We start from the raw sequence: 16,983 nt of genomic DNA, 5'->3' as shown, positions 1-16,983 counted from the left end.
TCTTCCTGACTTAATCTGTAACACTGGACCAGCCTTCATCTCTTATTTAATACGTTAGTTTTTATACTAAATTTCACTAAGATGTTTCAGTCAGTGAAAATAATAGATAACTTTACTTACAAGAACTTTATTATATTGTTACTGAGTTCTTGCTAATTCTGGATATTGACTTGAGATTCTTAATTTTCCCCCCTCTTAATAGAGCTCTGAGGGGCCAGGATTTCTAATTGAAGAAGAAAAATGAAGCATATACAAGTTAAGTTGCTTGTCTTATCTCACCTAGCTACCGTGTAAGCGAAACTGAGACGCCAATACAGCTCCTACCATTTCACAGCATGTAGTTTGCCATGTTGCATTGAGAGGAAGGAAGGAAGGAAGGAAGGAAGGAAGGAAGGAAGGAAGGAAGGAAGGAAGGAAGGAAGGGAAGGAGGGAGGAAGGGAAGGGGGAGGGAAGGAGGAAGCAGAGAGATTCATTGTAGAATTTTAAAATGATGGTCATTATTTCGTTGTTCATTTAAAAAGTAGCACTGCTGGAGCCTTCGGGATGGGGAAAGAACGAGTCTTAGCAGCTACATATCCAACAGAGAGCTAATGTCCAAAATATATAAAGAACTCAAAAAAAAAAAACCCAAAAAAACAAATAACCCAATTAAAAATGGGGCACAGACCGACACAAAGAATTCTCAAAAGAGGGAACTCCAATGCCTGACAAACACTTAAAGAAATGTCCAACATCCTTAGTCATCAGGGAAATACAGAGCAAAACTACTTAGAGATTTCATCTGACACCCACCGAAATGTCTGACATAAATGCCACTGAGAATATGGACTAATTGTTGGTGGGAGTGCAAACTTGGACAGCCACTGATGAAATCAGTGTGAGGGTTCCTTAGGAAACTGGGAAGAGATCTACCTTGAGCGCCAGCTATACCACCTTTGGGTACCTAACCACAGGATGCTTCATCCCACCACAGACACACTTGGTCAGCCGTGGTCATTGCTGCTTCCTTCATGATAGCCAGAACTTAGAAACAACCTACATGTCCCTCAACAGAAAGAAAAATACATTTAAAAAATGGTACATTTACACAATGGAATATTACTCAGCTATTTAAAAGGAAGAAATCGTGAAATTCACAAATAAATGGGTGAAACTAGGAAAAAAAATCATCCTGAGTGAGGTAACTCAACCCCCAGAAAGACAAATGTGGTATGCATTTGTTTATATATGGATATTAGCTATTACCTCAATGATAAGCACACTACAGTCCATAGCATCGCAGAGCTTAGAGGGACAGGTTTGTCCCCAGGACAAGGAAATGTACTAGATAATTGTGGATGGACAAGGAGGGGAACTGGAACAAACGAATCAAACAGGCGAAGGAGAGAGAAGATAGGGGACATAGGAGGGAATACAGAGAGAGGCAGCTAAAATTGAGGGCCATCAGAGGGGTAATATGGAGACCTAATACCGTAGAAGCTTCCTAAAATATAGGCATATATAAAGATGGTCTAAATAAAGTCACCAAATAACAGGGGAGTCAGACCCCCAACTGGACATCTCTTGTCACCAAAACAAGTGTTCAGTACCAGGATTGGATTATACCTAATTGAGTTGTTGGCGAAAGTGGTACTATGGGGAACCCCCAAACAGCCCAGGCTATTGGGAAGGCTATAGGTTGCTCTCCATGAACTGAAGGCAAGGTTCTGTGGCTGACACAACCCCTCCACAGCTTACTGAGCACAGGGAAGTCAAGCTGGTACCTACACAGAGCCTTCCCCCTGACAGGCTAATGTTCTCGATACAGGAAGGTGCTCTGCATGCTACCAAATGAGAATGCAAACACCAACCACTGAGCCCCAATCCCTTCGATCTACAACAGCGACCTTCATGGGAGACACAGTAGGGCAATAGAGGCAGTTATGGGGGCAACCAGCCAATACCTGACTTGACTTAAAGGCCATTCCGTGAGATGAAATTCATACCTTAAATGTCCTTGGTGACCATGAACCTGCCTACATCGTCCAGGGTCCTAGGTTAGAACCAAACACTACTGTTCTTTAAAAAAAAAAAAAAAAAAAAAAGGTACCTATAAAATGACTGCTAATGGCATTCTGCTATACTCCCAGGTCCCTCCCTTGCTTGGTCATCATCAGAGTCATCATCATTCCTCCTGCAGCAGATGGGGGACAAAGACAGACAACCACAGCCCAACCCTGTGCAGAAAGTGAGTGGCCATTCTTGGATTAGAATATATAAACTTAAGTTTTAATTTAATGATACTAAGTAGCCACTCCTTGTAGAAAAATTAAAGTGAAATTATTTCAAATAATTTATGCTCCCCAAGCTCAAATTGGCTTCCTTAATAACATACATTTGATTATCTTCTCTATTTCTCCCTAAGATAAAATCGCCTACCCACACCCCTGGTCAGGCCTAAGGTTCTAATAATATTTTTGTCATAGTCTTAAGTGTTTTCATCTTGTGTGTTGGCTCTCCATTGGACTAGCATTTCATTCTTTCAATCTCCGTGTTCTCAAAGTATAACCTATTCATACTGGCACAATCAATTACTTTAAACAATATGTACACACATCCCCCTGGTTTTTTTTTTATTATCTCCTAAAGAGCACACATGGATTTTCTACATCAAACATGTATCAGACATAATAAATGATAAACCCACAGTTCAAATTTATTGGCAAATAAAAATAAAAATAAAAGCCATTTGAAAAACATGCATGTAAAAACAGTAGCACTATTCATGCAGGAAAACAATTTAGTGTCGGTTCATAGTCTTGTGATGCCTTTCTCTGAAACTTTCTCTGAAATATATACATACATATATATATACATATATATACATATATATATAATAATTATATATTAATGAAAGTGCTTGTACAGTGGAAGTCTTAGGCAAATACAGATTGTAATTATAATTATGGTAAGGAATTTGAAGCACCTTTATTATAACCCTACTAATTGTTATTGGACTTTAAATCCTATGTACAAGTATGTCATGCCAATTTAAAATTTACTATTTTAAATGCACAAAGGCATTGTTAATTCTGGATAAGGCCTGTAACAAGGCAAAGAATTGATTTATAATATGACTAATTCCCTAACTGTGGTTCGAGTCTTTATTTTTTAATCATTAGACCTTCTCAAAGGAATGCATTCTTAAACAATGCTGACTGATACCTCTAATTGCTTAAAACCTTTTTTTAAAAGTCATCATAGAAAAAAAACTTCTGACTTGTTTTTGAGAATTGAAGCCATCATTACTAGAGCTATACAACACAGAATCTCTGTGTCGTTATCAATTTAAAGCCCAAAGTATTTTCCCTTTACACTGATGAAAATGGACAACCAGACAGTTCATTAGAAAAAAATGTGTCCATCTGTAAATCATTCCCTATTCATGTAGTCACAACACATACCAATTTTATAGTATTCAAGTTTGGAAGCTCTCGGGGACATCTATGCTACCTAATATTCTCCAGTTCCTCTTACTTATTGTCAAATAAGGTAACATCTGATTCCATTAAAATACTATTTTCTGTCTTCTTTACAGAGAGCAATGGAAACTTTAAGATATTCTTTGGCAGTCGACTCTTAGTCTTCAGATGGCAGATTCCTTATATAGTCCTTAAGCCTAGGCCTATTAACCCTTTGTTTTAACTTTCCGGAAATGCTGTCATTGCTTCATACAAAGTTCGAAATATAGTATGCATGTATCTGTAAACAGAAGCACACATAAGCACTGGGACAGTTAAAAAAAAAACCAATTTTTTAATCCCAAAGTTGACTAGTTACATTTTCTTCTGTAGATTATATTCTTGACTGGGAAATAATATTCATTTATGACTGTAATAGCAATAAGGGGCAGAGTTTATGTGGATAAACATTGGAAAGCAACTAAATGAACATTAAAATAAGGATCATAAGTAGTTGCCTTAGAGAGATAGTCAATAATTTGCCAGGCCAAATAAATGATACGGTCAGCTTCTATAACCCTGAGTTCTGCATGCATGGATTTAAACAACAAAAGTTTAAAATATGCAAAAATTTGTGACTTCACTAAACATGTACAGGATTATTTTTGTGTCATTCCTTATTCAATAGGATATAACATGACAAACCTATAGTCAATATTGTATTAAAGAGGAAAGACTTAAAGCAATTCCTGTAGAATTAATAAATCAAAGATAATCACTGTTGCCACTCTTATTTAATTCAGTATTTGAAGTCTCAGCCAGAGCAATAAGCTAAGGAAATGTAATTAAAGAAGTACAAAGCACCAAGGATAAAGTAAAATTATTCTTATTTCCAGATAATATGATCCTATACCGGGAAGAGTCTACCAAACCTTAGATCTGATTACACTTTTAATAAGGTGGCAAACCACAAAGGCAACATAAATGCAGTTGTTTTCCATCCTACCATTCATAAATAGGTTTGGAAAGAAATTAACTTAGAAAAAAAAAAAAGACATGAGGCAGGAAGCAGGGTCTGAGTGGGTGAAAGACTTTGACAATGAAAACTTTAAAATACTGATAAAGTCAAAGAGGACTTGAGAAGATAGACAAACCTCTTATACTCGTGGGTCAGAAAAAAAAAATTGTGAAAAACAATTGCCAAGACAACAACACAGATTTGATGCAATTCCCATCGAAATTCAAACATTTTCACAGAACTAGAAAAAAATAATTTTAAAATTTATATAAAGGCACAAAATATCGCAAATAACCAAAATAACCCTGAGTGCAATAGATAAATAAATAAATAAGAAAGTAAGTGATACTTAAAGGCATCATGAGACACACTTTCACATTATACTAGAGACTCACAGTAACAAACCAGCATGGTACTAGCATGAACTGAACATCTGTATCAGGGGAATATAACAGAGGACCTAGAGATAGCCTTGCAATAGCTATAGCCATCTAATTTTTAAAAAAAAAAATAATAATGAAAACATATCGGAGGAACGAACATCCTTCTAACTAGTGATTCTGGGAAAACTGGATATGCACACAGAGACTCATGCAACTAGATTTCAGTCACTCACCCTGCATAAAAATCAAAGTTTACCAAAGACTTTAAAGAGATACCTGAAACTCCCAAATACTAGAGGAGAATTTAGGGAAAACATTTTAAGATAGAAGCATAGTGACTACCTTTTCTAATGCCAGAAGGTGCTGTGCAGGCTCTTCTAAGGAGAAGAGAGTGTTTGTGACCTTACCCAACCTGGACCCTGCATGCTATAACATCCCAGGCAAGGTGTGCTCACTGGTGAGATTGTAAATGTTACAAAGAGTAACCGACTGCATTCTGACTGCATTTGAAGCCTCCCCAACAGGAGAGAATCCATTCCTAAAACTGTAGCCAAAACCCCAAGGCTAAGGAGGTTATGGGCTAAAAAAAAAAAAAAAAAAAAATGAACCCACTCCTATTGTTTTACTGAATGATAATATTGTCAAACAGCCTTCTAAATATTTATGATTATACCCATAAGTTAGGACTATCATCAATTTTGGTCAGTGGAACTTCTTTTTTGCAGTGCACAGCAGTTTGTGAAGAGAGTCATAACTGGTCAAAGAGCCAAGAAATAAAAATTGACTCTGTGTTCATTCCTGAATGGGATATCTGTATTAACCTCCCACCCAGGGCTCAGGAAATATCACAAAAGATGGGGAAGAGAGTAAGAAGGAGAAGTGGCGGGGAAGGAGTGCCATGAGAAGCTGTGTTCTGGAGCTGGTGTGGCAGTGCACTCAGGGACTCATCAAGCCAGTCAGCACTCCATCCTGGGTGGAGGAGGTGCTCACAGGACCCCAGCACTACCTGAAGAGCTAGTGCCAGTTGATGACCGATGCAACTGTGAGCCATGGTAGGCCGCCCATGCCCTGATGGAAGCCCCACATCCCTGTACTTGTTGGCAGTACTAAAGGACTCAATGAGTTACACTAACAAGAAAGAATAGGAAGGTGAGAGCGGAGACATGTTGGAAGGTGTCAGGAAGGATGAGTGAGAGTGGATACAATCGAGATACATTGTATACATGGGTGAAATTGCCAACAGAATAAAGACATCCAGCAGTTACAGACATAGGCAGGGACTTCATAAACAAGATTCCATTAGTTCAAGAAATAACTGCAAGTATTGTCATCTAAGCTTATAGAAATTAAAAGACTTCTGCAAACCAATGGGGGTGGCGGAAAATCAACAGAATGGAGTGACAGTATTGCCAGCTATTCATCTGATAGGATATTAACATTAAAAATACATAAAGAGGGCTGGAGAGATGGCTCAGCGGTTAAGAGCACTGACTGATCTTCCAAAGGTCCCGAGTTCAATTCCCAGCAATCACATGGTGGCTTACAACCATCTGTAATGGGACCCAATGCCCTCTTCTGGTGTGTCTGAAGATAGCTACAGTGTACCCACATATATAAAATAAATAAATAAATAAATAAATATTTCTTAAAAGTACATAAAGAACTAAAAGAATTAAACACCAAAAGAGAATTGGCCCATCAATAAGCAGGAAAATACTCAGAACACACTTCCTAAAGGAAGTGCAATACATACTGGGGAATTTTCCAGCACTTGTAGCAATGAGGGAAATGAAAACCAAAGGTCCCATCTCACTCAAGTCGTGATGGCCTTCATCAAGAAAGTAAGTAACGCCAAGTACTGATACAGACTAGTGTGTATAAGTAGCGCTTATATGCCATCGACAGAACTATGAATTTATCTAGCCAGTTTGTAAATCAGTAAGGGAATTCCAAAAAAGAAAAAAGCTAAAACTAGAGCTACTATATGATCCAAATTTAGCACTCCAGAGTATATGCCCCCAGGAATCAAAGTCAGCATATAATTAAAATGCAGCACCCCCATGGCTACCACTGTTCTATGTATAATAAAGGTGTGGAATCAACTTAAGTGCATTGCAACAGATGACTTTTAAAACTCAGCATGCACAGGCATACACACATGCATGCACACATGCATGCACACATATGCACATGCATACACAAGCCCCATTCACCACAGAAAAGCATAAAACCATTTTATCTGCTGAAGCAATGATGGTATTAGAAATCATCACGTTAAACAAAATCAGCCAGACTCAGCCAGACAAGCATCACATGTTTTTGCTAGTGTGGTGAACGTAAAGACAAAAAGACATGAAAGTAGACATAGAAAGTGGGTCAGGGAGTGGATCAGGGGTAAAAGAGAATGATATGGGCTGGATATTGTTGCCACAGTATATGCACGACAATGTCATAATGGTTCTTATCATTTTATACAATCAACATGCTTTCAAAAGGGAGGGAGAGAGAGAGAGGAAAGAAGGAAGGAAGGAGGGAAGGAAGAAAGGAAGGAAGGAAGGAAGGAAGGAAGGAAGGAAGGAAGGAAGGAAGGAAAGAAGGGAGGGAGGGAGGAAAAAGGAAGGGAAGGAAGAGGGAATGAAAGGAGAATGGGGTCAGAGAGGGCTGAAGGAAGGAAAATGATGGAAGACAGGAAGCCAGAAGGCAGGAAGCAGACCTGTAGCTAACCAGATGCTTGAGTTACTATATAAGGTCTTTTAAATGGCACCAGGATGTCATTTTGAAAAACACAATATGTCTTAAAGAGGAGAGAGTATATGGTTATGAAAAGTTGAGTGGATATTCTAGAATTAAAAACTACAGTAACATAAATTGAATCACTGGAAATAGATGAAGAAAGGATCGTTGAACTTATCAATAGAGCAATAAAAATATTCAAGCCAAAGCATGAGTAATGGAAGGATGCATAACAAAAAAGCATAAGATCTATAAAGTACACAAAGCGCCTAACACGTGTATGCTTGGAATCTTACAAGTAAAAACGAGACTCCTGTAGAGTCCATATTCAAATTGATAATGATAAACAATTATATAGTGGAGGAAAGATCTCCATCTGCAAAAATCCCATGTGCAATTAACAAACAAAAGCACAACTAGTTACACCAATAAAACTACCAAAGATAAACAATGGAGAGAAAATTCTTAAGCGGAGGCAGAGACAGATGTATTACCCCAAAGTCAGCAATACAACCGACAGCCTACTTCTGCAGAGCAAGGATGTACCTAAGAGACAATGGAACGCCATCTTTTAAAGGGCAGAAGGAGGATAGCTACCACTGTAGAACTCTGCACTCTTGGAAAACATCCTTCGGAACTGAAGGTGAGACAACTTTAAAGACAAACAGAAAGTAGAGCAACTTACCAAAATAGATCTGACTTAAATACGATTATGAGTTGTCAGGCAGAAATGGCAATTTCTGGAGGAAATATGAATATAAAGAGAGAAACAAAACACATGAGTGTCGATGAGACTCAGTTAATCTTGGCCGCACAATGGAAGACCATAGTCTCTTATGAAGTTAAACATAGCTGAGCTGTAAAGTGCTTGTCAGTAATAACACAAAAAGTGGGGAAAGGTGACCCGGACACTGCCTAGGGTGCAATTGGATTTTTGGTGTGTTCTGAAAGTACAAGTTGACTACAGGCTGCAATAGATGATGCATGCTATATTTAGAGTGACATTTAACATGTTACTGTCACACTAGGAAAAACAAACAAAAAATCCGCATTCTCCTTTCTTATTTCTTATTTGGTATTGAGGATCAAATATAAAGCTTCCCCTAGTACTACAAAAGCTGGTCTTGGTGGCACACTCCTCTAATCCCAGTATCAAGAAAGAAGCAATAGGAGGCTCAGGAGTCCCAGGTCATCCCCAGCTATGCAGAATTCAAGGCCAACCTCTGCTTTATGAGACTCTGTATTAGTTTTTTTTTTAAATAAACAAAATCTCACATATACTAGCTGATTTTAGGGTCACTGAACCACACCCCTAGACTGTGAAAAAGAAATATTGATCCTAAATAATGCAAAAAAAATAATGGAAGGACATAAATATGATCGAGTAAACAGAAAAAATGATAAGGTAATTTGTATTAAATATAAATGAATGCAGTGTACCAATCAAAAGGCATAATTGTCTGACTGGATAAAAGATCCATTTAGCAAAGAGTATAACTAATTGAAAGAAATGATCATTTTTAAAATCCAGCTATATCAGAATATAATACAACTATATTAGCCTTTAAAAATAGACTTGAAGACAAGAAATAGTAACAGAATAGTTACCACTGTTAACCTAAGAAAGGAGATAATCACTTGCAATCTATGGCTGTTTACTTTTTTAAAATAGCATTAAAACATATAAAAAACAAAACTGAAAAACTAAAAAGCTAAACATCATATACAGATTCACATTGTACTGAGAGCCTTCAGCAAATCTTTTGGTAGCCAAAAGAAAAATTATCACTAATGGAGGTGAGCTGAAATAGCTCCTGACGTAAACTGTCTATAACCCAGCAATCACAAGATCAATTCTTTCCACTAAATATTTACCCATAAGCTAGTGTCAAGATTAATGAAAAGATTGAAACTGTTCAGGGAGTCTTGTGACCACAGAGATCTGGAAAGTTATTTTAAGACACCAGAAATCAATAAATAGGCAAAGGAGTCAGCTAACTCCTCCAGGCTAATCCCTGAGCCCCACACAGGTCCCATGACATGCACACACCACAAACACACACACAGGCCACACATACACACATACACTAATAAATCTAAAAACTTTTTGAAAAATGTGTGACGCCCAACTAAAGCAATTATTGGAGGTAAGTGGATAGCTTTGTGCATCTATGTTAGAAAAGATAACTCTAACTGATACTGTTATCTAACACTGTACCTTGTAAACATAGAAAAAGGACACGGTTAGTAGAAGTCAAGAGAAAAGCATCAGCAAGATTTGATTCTTTGAAAAGACTAGTGAGATTGTTTTGTTTTTTTTTAAATAAATCAATGATGAAAAGGAGAAAATATAAATCATGAATATAGCAAATGAAAGAATAACGTCTCTGAAGTTTTCATGAATTAAAAACAATTGCATAACATGACATGATAAACATTATCCCAATTGTCTTGATAACTAAGATAAAATAACCAACTGGGGATGGGGGTCCATACCAAAATTGACAAAAGAAATAAAAAATATATGTAGTCCTAGACACTTTTTAAAAAATGAATTAGTAATTAAGATTGTCTGGGCCTAATAGCTACATTGGTGAATTGCATCCAATATGTAAAGAAAACTCCTAACAATCTTACTCAAAGTTTCAGAATATACTGGAGAAGGGATTCTCACCAACCCATTTTACGAAGCCAGCAGTACCCTGGTAACAATACCAAAATCATTACAAGAAAATCATATACTAATATCTCTCATTCGCATTGATTTAAAAATCCTTAATGAAATGTTAACAAGCCATGTATCATACTATGTAAAGGATAAGTACATCGTAGCAAAGTGACATTTGTCCTAGGATTGCAAGGCTCGTTTAACAGGGAAGATCAGTCATCATAATTCACTGTGCTAACAGCTTTATTTAAGCTCTTACTTGTTTCAGTCGAAGCAAGATCATTTCACAACGCTTAACAATCACTCGTGATTTAAAAAGGGGAAAAAACAACACTCTTGGTGACTAGGAACACAAGGAACCCCAACGTAGAGCATGTGTCTTAGTGGAGAGAAATGAAAGCCTACAGTAAGTCATCAAACAAGCAATGGTGTCCCCTAACACCGGAAACAAAGCAAGGGGTTCTCTCGCCCCCCCATACCCCCATTCAGTTTCTGCAGAGTTGAGCTGCATGGCCTCATCCATGAGGTAAGCTAAATGAGAAAGAACGAATGTGTGTGATTGCTGGGAATGAAGATAACAGCCGTGCAGAGATGGATGGATTGTGTTTACAGAAAATTATAAGGAATCTGTAAAAACTATAATTTGCATTTTTAAAAGTATGCTAATATATTAAAATCTGGGCAAGCTATTACAATCCGGGAAGCTGAACAGGAAGTCAGTAGCAGTCATTACAGATTTGTGAATAAGGTTTATGAAGAGTTCTGGGGGTGAAAGAGACTATCCCTTTATAAATTATTTAGGTTTTGGATAACTGAATATAGTTAATGTCCTTACTATTTTGAGTAGAACTTCTTTTTTAAGACTGAATTGGTCAGTGCCTTATCAGTGGGATCAAATGTTGAACACGTCTCAGTCCTGTGCCCTTCTCACAAACTATGGTAGAACTCTTCATCAGACCACAGATGTCACCAACATGGCTGGCATATATATTCATTTGAGAGAAGTGAAGTAGATACCACATAAATGATCTGCAGTCGGAAGTCAGACTGAAGCTCACATCCATGTATGCCAGGGCAGCGTTTACTCTATGTGCCTAGTTAATCTTTCTCACTATACCTTGTACAGCTAAGAAGTAAACATTTTCCTTTTCTTTTAACTCTCTCAAATACTAAATGATACACCAAAATAGCAACAATAGCAATAACAAAATTTACCATGTATTTAAGACATGTTATTTACAGACTCTGCACCAAGTCCTTTACATGTATTCCAAATTTAACACCCACAATTCTGGCAATGGAGAAATAAGAGGTTAGAGGCTAGAATAATTAAGATTAAATAGAAATTCTCCAAAGAGCCTTAATTCTCCATTCTTTGTAGTTTGGTATACTGTAACAACACTTACACGCCATGATAGTTGAAGTGTGTGTGTGTGTGTGTGTGTGTGTGTGTGTGTGTGTGTGTGTGTGTGTGTGATGGAAATTATGGAGATTGTAGGTGAAAAAATCACAATTTATAACATAATTACAATTGGACCTGTTCTAGGCTAGCCTTAAGTAGAAAGTTGTGCAGATACACAGATCAAATTTAGACCTTCTTCAGATAATTTAAACAAAAGATATAAATTTAACCCGTTTATCAAAGTACTTTAAACTATCTACCTGGCCAAGAAAATCAACAAAATCTTCCGTCTAACTTCTTGCTTCACCCTCTGCTGCCCCTTTGAAACCTGAGAAGTGGTACAAATATGTTACTAGCTCTGAATCCACCCAACAGACTCAGTCGCTGTCTGCCTACCTCTGTCTATCGTAAACATGCACTGAATGGAGACTCCTAACGCCAGCACTCCGAAATGTCAGAGAAGCCCAGAAGACATCATTACCCCGAGAACCAACCAGCACCGCAATTATCAGGCCTCCTTAAGCAGCGGATGATGCCGTCTGCTCTTTAGCAACACACTCTTCGATAGCACCAAGAAATTCCTTCTTCCACAAATACCTGGACCAGGAGGCATTCTACTGCATCCCAAAGGAGTAGCTGTGCTTTTGGCTTCTGGGCTGAAGACCACTGAGGGGGTAGGGGGGTAGGCACCGAGCCGCTGCTGCTGTTGCTGCTTTCCTCTGCCTCAGACCTACAAGGGCCCGCTCAGTGTTCATCTTGGTGAACCCTGATGGCTCTTTGGATCTGGAGCCCACACCTGGGACCAGTAGAGCAAAGATGGCTTCTGACAGCTTCCTGTGCTACCAAAAAGCCTCGCAGTGGCTGAGTAGCCTCCTCTTCGTGGGTTCTCTCTTCTCCCCTCCCTTCCACATCCAAGCCCTTGTTTAGTCCCAGGTTCCATTAGAAATGCTATTTGGGCAGCAAATTTCACAGATTGGATCCATCTCAATGCTCTCATGCAAAGAAAGCACAACTGTCTGGCTCTTCATTTAAACTAAGGGGGAAAAAAAAATCAAAATACCAAAATGCCGTAGCCGCTCAGAGCTGTCTCCTAATGAACCTGTTTGTCCCATGAGCTGTAGTGAGGCGCTTGTCCTCGGTAAGAATTCTTTGTGCATATTAATATTATGCATGTTTTCCATGTGACTCCTCACTTGCCCTCACCCCATCCTTTGAATTCATTTAAATAAAAATAATTTATGTGGACATTCCTTCAGTCGGGATTTTCTCTTTCTCTTTCTTAAAGACATCCATAACATTCAGTTGATGCTTTGCATCCAAACCAAGTCGTTATGCCTTTGCATGTCATTAGAGCTTTATAAAGAACAACAGCGACATCTGCATGTGCCGAGGTGCCAGGAGATAGGAGAGAAAAAAAAAAATACCGAAAACAAAACTCCACACTAGCTTGGAGGCTCTTTCTCCCCAGCAGCGCCTGCCACCACTGTGGATAGGAGTAATTGTACAGTGTAATCACATCATGTCTCATCTGAATATTCATAGCAGAGACAAAGCTTTGGAGGATAAGGGAGGAGTGGAGATAATTTAAATATAAGCCAGCGTCTCATTTCTAAATCAAGTTGTGCAGTTACGCTGTGCACCAGGATTCAATATTAAACCAACACCGTTTCACAGTTCGAAAATAGGACACGAAGACGACGGAAGGGGCATGGTAAAGAAAGAGCAGTATTACATCCTCCTTCTTGGCTATGGACAAAACAAAAATGGATGGCAACAGAATAAAAAATCGTTAAAGTGATATTTGAAGAGTCACCAACAGTGGCTAACCAGCTGCTGGTTTACCAAGAATGAAATAGCCTATTGAGGGAACTTTAAAAGCCCTCAATTAATATGTTGAGCATGTATAAGATCCACAAAGAACTCACTGTATTTCCCACTTCCCCCCAGACACCCCCAGTATTCACAACTCCCCCAACCACCACCTTTGTCTTCTGTCAGGTGTGTGTGTGTGGGGGGGGAAGATCAGAGCTACACAATAACTGGTTAACCTCTTCAAAACTGTGACAGCACCCGTCTTCACAATTAAAGAACAAAAACAAACACAAATAAAAAGGGTGACTTCATCAATGAGGGGATAAATTACCAATGACTTCTTCACTCTCTTTAGCTTATTACCCCCCCAAACAAAACAAATATAATCCACGTGTTAAAATCTCTCGTCTTCTTTCTTTGTTTTTGGTATGACGTTCTTTATTATTATTATTTTTTTAAGTGTTGGTATTTGTAGAAGCTCCTGCCACTGTGTTCCCCAAAGAGCTACTAGTCTCAGCCCACTGGAGTTTATATTCCTTTAATTGTCTAGTGCAGGGACATTGCTGCTGCCGATCTTAAAAATATACCGCTCTGCAGGAATTAGAGGAATCCAAGGTTGTATCCAACTTCAAAGGTTTCCAAGTCATAATGATTTTAGAAAGGCAGAAGACACATCATGGAAGGAACAAGCCCCCGTTTGAAGATAAGCATCATAGGGAATCTCTTTTTCTTTCCCTGTCTTCCCAACTTTGTGCTCCTCTCGGCTCTGGGTGCCCCCTCGCTAACGTAGTTTAATGATATGCAAATGAAATATGCATAAAACCATCCTACTGTATGATGATTAAACACTGGAGACATTAACAGCGGAGGCTTTACTCTGTATAATAATCCTTCCAGACCATCCACTTCGATTGCGGAGTTTTGGAAACCCATAGCAGTTGGCAGAGAGAGGGGAAAGAGAGAAGGAAGAAGAGATGCAGGGGCACATCTCCCACTCGGTGCTTCTCCCACTCCCAAGGAGCTCCCCCAACCTTTGTACTGCACTAGTGCTGTCTTTTGTAATCCATCCATGCAGTCGCACCAGAGCGATTAACGGGGGGGAAAAACCTCTTTTCTCTTAATGTTTCAAAGCTCATTAGCCAAACGATTATTCCTCATTAACAGCGAAAGCTTATTCATTAAAAGGAAGGATATGCCCAAAAGATGCCAGCGCAGTTAATCCTGAGTCCCGTAACTGGACTGTAAATCCCAAACTACTTGTATATTCCATGCGAAAGGGGCACGCGCCAATCCACAATTAAAAAAAAAAAAAAAAGAAAGAAAAGAAAAAAGAAAAAGAACAAAAATAAAAACAGTTTGTGTGTTTTGTAAAATCCACAAGAGCAGCAATTAATATTCCCATTGAGTTGACTTTAAATTTTGTGTGTGTGTCTCCCTTTTGTTTCCAGCGCCTGCCCCTGGCTCAGCGCCCAGTGCCAACAGAACACCTTCAGGATTCACAGCAACGCAGAAACCGTGAGTACCAGCCGCTTCCCTCAGACCTTTTTGCAGGATGTCTTTTTTTTTTTTTTCCCCTTAAGCACCTAAAACATAGAGACAAGGCTCTTTTCCCTTCTCCTCCTCAGCATCATGCCACCAGGGTTTGCCCGGTAGCCCCTTCCAAATCTCTCTGCCTTCAAGTTTGTGCTTGTATGTGTGGCATCCCTCCTCCTCCTCCTCCTCCTCCTCCTCCTCCTCCTCCTCCTCTCCCATAGTGGATCTTGTAAAGGGGCTTCAGACGACCCCATTCATCTCCCCGGTGATAGCAGCGAATGTAGATAAATCTCTGGCTGCCTGCTTGCTACTCCAGTATGATTTTTATTTTGTCTTCTGTGTGTACCTGGGTTAGAGAGTGGGATGCACACACACACATACAAGTACATACACAGATCTCCCACTCTTTCCTCTGCCATCCTCTCCCACTTCTCAGACATGCATACACCACCCCACACATGTGTATATGCAAACCATATACACCTATATACGTACCCATACCTATAGCATGAAAACATATACATAGCTAAGCATTCAGTTTGTCAGAGAGTCTGTGTATTTGTATACACGCAGAGCCTTACACACATCTCTATATGCACTTGATGGTTGCCTGTTTTCACGTCTACCCATCTAGATAGCTCCTTTTAAACATTCCCTCTTTTCTCTCAGCAGAGGCTGTGTGCCATTTCCATCCAGGATTGGGAAAGCAGTATTCCTTCCTTGGAATTTCTATCTGTAGACCTTTATGCTTCCTTCTCTGCCTTCTTCGGAGCTATAAAATTGGCATCTTTCCCTGAGGTTTTCCGAATGGCAAGTGGTACCGACTGTGGCATGCATTCACGCCGATTCCTCAGGCATTTCTCTTCCGATGTCTGCCTTTCCTCTTTGTTGTTGACTTGGCTGAACGGTGTGTTGTTATTGTTGTTTTTTTAAGTTAATTATAAACGAAGTTGAATAGCAAATAAGCCAGTAGCTTGCCCTCTCAAAAAAAAATTTAATGAAAAAACAAAAATAGCCCACACAAGTGCCTTCTGCTGCAACAGATGCCCACATCACCCTTGGCATGGGCAAACGGACAAACAGTTTGGGTGGTTGATGATTTTCTCTGACTGTCGCTGTATCTGTTGTTTGTTTTCCTTGTTTCTTTTTGATTTTTCAAGATGTCCAGGACCCCGGCCTCTGCTTGGAACGGAATGGTGTCATGGCGGAGACAACGGCCTTTGTCTTGCTGGGTGTGAAAACATCCGCCGTGCTGGCTCCTCCACTGCGGCAGAATCAAGTTTAAATGAAAAAAGTGATTAAAGTCAGCTTTGTGCTTCTTTGGTGTGGAAGACCCCAAAACCCCAAGTAGCCGACTCCCAGGGTCCAAGGAAGGGCTCATAGTTGGAGCAGCCTGGGCTGTAATCCTGGCACTTGCGCCTTGCGTTGCTGCTTGCTGTTCGCTCCTGGGGGTCTGGATAATCTCCCTTGGCTTTACCGCACTGTCTGGCCCGCATACAGGGCCCGGTAACATATACCCGCTGCTGCTATCACACGAAACTGTGGCGTTGCCCCTGAATGGATGGCACCGTGCCAACTCTTCTGCCATCCGCCCTTGCAGCTTTTTTTTTCTTTTCTCCCGCCCTCCCCTTCTTCTCCTCCTCCCGTCGACTTGACGTTAATTAACACACGGGTTAATTGATTTTAAAAGCCGAAGAATTACAGTTAACTTTTCCCACAGGGTACAGACGCCAGCCGCTTGGCACACTCTGCCTTCCGCACTGGTGCAGGGGGGCAGGGAAAGCCCGCAGCAAAACTAGCAACTGCTGAGGGAACGTTGTCTGCTTATTGGAGTAGAGCGATAGAAGTCAGCGTGGCACTGCCTCATCCTGTACAGTATATGGAGCCATTATAGATTTTGTCAAATAATCAAACACAACCCCATCTTTCCTCTTCCCAACTAGACAACCCTTTCAGAAGTTCTTCGAGAGATGAGATAAGCCCCTCCCAAGAC

The 16,983-nt window shown here is 39.7% G+C and overlaps 2 long non-coding RNA genes across 6 annotated transcripts in view; one reads left to right on the top strand and one right to left on the bottom strand.

Moving 5' to 3' along the window:
- LOC115031731 (uncharacterized) overlaps nucleotides 1-12,837 on the bottom strand; it is a 104,085-nt gene extending 91,248 nt beyond the window's left edge. For all 5 annotated transcript variants that reach the window (XR_015048710.1, XR_015048713.1, XR_015048711.1 and 2 more), the window contains exon 1: nucleotides 12,243-12,837. This is a non-coding gene — a long non-coding RNA (uncharacterized LOC115031731). The remainder of the gene's footprint in view (nucleotides 1-12,242) is intronic.
- Nucleotides 2,164-16,207, top strand: LOC110300941 (uncharacterized). Its single transcript, XR_002378645.2, has 3 exons — nucleotides 2,164-2,228; nucleotides 14,906-14,972; nucleotides 16,151-16,207. It is a non-coding gene; the product is annotated as an uncharacterized LOC110300941 (long non-coding RNA).
- The last annotated feature ends 776 nt before the right edge of the window (nucleotides 16,208-16,983 follow it).

The sequence above is a fragment of the Mus caroli genome, unplaced genomic scaffold, assembly GCF_978045245.1.
Source record: "Mus caroli unplaced genomic scaffold, Mus_caroli_1 scaffold_10, whole genome shotgun sequence".
Lineage (NCBI taxonomy): Eukaryota > Metazoa > Chordata > Mammalia > Rodentia > Muridae > Mus > Mus caroli.
Note: the sequence above shows the minus strand (reverse complement) of the source record. Positions and strands in the feature narration are given on the sequence as shown.